The sequence below is a fragment of the Papio anubis genome, chromosome 9 (genome assembly GCF_008728515.1).
Source record: "Papio anubis isolate 15944 chromosome 9, Panubis1.0, whole genome shotgun sequence".
Lineage (NCBI taxonomy): Eukaryota > Metazoa > Chordata > Mammalia > Primates > Cercopithecidae > Papio > Papio anubis.
In genome coordinates, this window is record NC_044984.1 from 105,691,168 (window position 1) to 105,694,026 (window position 2,859).

The window sequence follows — 2,859 nt, forward strand, 5'->3', positions numbered from 1 at the left end:
TGGTGGCTCACACCTGTAATCCTAGCATGTTGGGAGGCCGAGGCAAGTGGATTACTTGGGCCCAGGAGTTTGAGACCATCCTGAGCAACAATGGTGAAACCCCATCTCTAAAAAAAAATACAAAAAAATTAGCCAGGTATGATAGGGTGCACCTGTAGTCTCAGCTACTTGGGGATGCTGAGGCAGAAGGATCACTTGAGCCCAGGAAGTCGAAGCTGCAATGAGCCGAGTTTGCACCACTACACTCTAGCCTGGGCAACAGAGCAATGTCTCAAAAAAATAAAAAATAGTACAGGAAAAAAGAACAAGATTACTATCACTAATGAATGACTGTTTGACCTAATGAAGGGTCGTTTGAGCAAGGAGGACATTGAGCGTATGGTCCAGGAAGATGAGCAGTACAAAGCTAAAGATGAGAAGCAGAGGGTCAAGAATTCACTTGAATCCAATGCATTCAACAGGAAAGCCACCGTTGAAGATGAGAAAATTCAAGGCAAGATTAATGGTGAGGACAAACAGAAGATTCTTGACAACTGTAATGAAATTATCAACTGGCTCTATAAGAATCAGATGGCAGAGAAGGAAGAAATTGAACATCAGCAGAAAGAGCTGGAGAAAGACTGCAACCCCATCACTACCAAGCTGGACCCAAGTGCTGGAGGACCGCCAGGAGGCTCACCTGGGGGAGTCCCTGGTAATGGAGCTCCTCCCTCTAGTGGTACTTCCTCAGGGACAACCATTTAAGAGGTTGATTAAGCCAACCCCAATATAAAGATCACATGATTCCACATAGCTAAAACACTGAAGAACCCAAATTTGTAACAAATTCTGTGGCAGTTTTAATGCTGAGCTGCTAGGGGCCGGGCGTAGTAGCTCACGGCTGTAATCCCAGCACTTTGGGAGGTTGAGACAGGTGAATCACTTGAGGTCAGGAGTTCGAGATTAGCCTGGCCAACATGGTGAAACCCTGTCTCTACTAAAAATACAAAAATTAGCTGGGCATGGTGGTGCACACCTGTAATCCCGGCTACTCGGGAGGCTGAGGCAGAAGAATCGCCTGAACCCGGGAGGTGGAGGTTGCAGTGAGCAGAGATCGCACCACTGCACTCCAGCGTAGGTGACAGAGCAGGACTCCATCTCAATAAATAAATAAATAAAGTCGAGCTGCTAAATTACTGGACATTCTCAATACTTATATGGAACATGTGCACAGGGGAAAGAAGTAACATTGTAGTTTATAAGCACTGTATTGTAAGTGGAAAATGCAATGTCTTAAATAAAACTATTTAAAATTGGCACCCCCCAAAAAAACAGCCGGTCTGGGTGGCAGGCACCTGTATTTCAAGCTACTCAGGAGGCTGAGGTGGGAGGATTGCTTGAGTCCAGGAGGTGGAGGCTGCAGTGAGCCATGATTGCTCCACCGCACTCCAGCCTGGGTGATGGAGCGAGACCCCATCTTGAAATAAATACATAAATAAATAAAGTGAACAATTCAGCAGCATTTAGTACATTCACAACATTATGAAGCTACCACCTCTATCAAGTTCCAAAACTTATTTTTCACCTTTACTTTGATAATTGGAAGCATTGATCATTCCAAAACATTTTTATCACCCCAAAAGGAAAAACCCTGTATCCGTTAAGCAGTCACTCCCCATTGCCCCTCCCCCAGCCCCTGGCAGCCAGCCATCTGCTCTCCATCTCTATGGGTTTCCCTATTCCGGACATTTCATATGAATGGAATCAACACTACATGTTTCTGTGTAACTGGCTTTGTCTCTTAGCATCGTGGTTTCGAGGCTCATCCCACTGTGGCGTGTATCATTCCTTCATTCTTTTCTATGGCTGAATCATGTTCCCTTGTATGGATACCCTACCTTTTTTTTTTTTTTTTTTGAGACAAGGTCTCGTTTTGTTCCCCAGGTTGGAGTGCAGTGGCACAATCATGGCACACTGCAGCCTCAACCTCCTGGACTCAAGCAATCCTCCCACCTCAGCTTCCTGAGTAGCTGGGACTACAGGTGCATGCCACCACTCCAGGCAACTTTTTTGTTTGTATTTTTTGTAGAGACAGGGTCTCACTATATTGCCCAGGCTGGTCTCGAACTGAACTACTGACCTCAAGTGATCCACCCACCTTGGCCTCTCAAAGTGCTGGAATTACAGGTGTGAGCCACTGCAACTGGCCAGATATGCCACCTTTGATTTATCCATCCATCCATCCACTGATGACCGTCAGGTGTCTCTGTTTGGGCTACTGTGAACACCCAGGCATCTTCGTGGCTGGGAACAGGAGAGGTGTGGAGAGAAGACAGTGAGTTAGAAGAACTAGAAAGGGGAATTTGGGAGCTAGAACTGGGCTGTGGCCACTGAGATCAAGTCCTGATTTTACCTCCAAATCATGTCTTGAATCCATCACTTCTCCATCTCTGCCACCACTTCCCCATCCCAGGCCACCGCTATCTCTCCCCAGGTCGACTACTGCAGCCTCCCCTCCAGCCTCCCTTCTGCCACTCCCAACTCCCTCATCTCCGGGGTTCATTCTCCACTGAGCAGCCGAGGGATCCTCTTAGAACTTTCATGAAATCAAGTCATGGCACCCTCTTGCTCAAAGCCTTTCCATGGCTCCCCATGGCCTTGGGAGCAAGTCCAGACCTTGCCCCATGGGTGACAAGGCCCTCCATAGCCTGGCTGCTGGCTACCCCTCCAGCCTCTTCACACATGGTTTACTCTCCTCACACTCCGCTGCAGCCGCCAGACCTCCCTTTCTTCCCAGAGTGCACCATGCTCCAGTCCCTTGCACGTGCTGGTTCCCTTCCCAGGAGGCTTCTTCCTTCACCCAGTTACCCCTCATCCTTT

The 2,859-nt window shown here is 48.0% G+C and overlaps 1 pseudogene; it reads left to right on the forward strand.

The window, feature by feature from the left end:
• Positions 1-234: 234 nt before the first annotated feature.
• Positions 235-962, forward strand: LOC101001001 (annotated as a pseudogene).
• Positions 963-2,859: the final 1,897 nt, after the last annotated feature.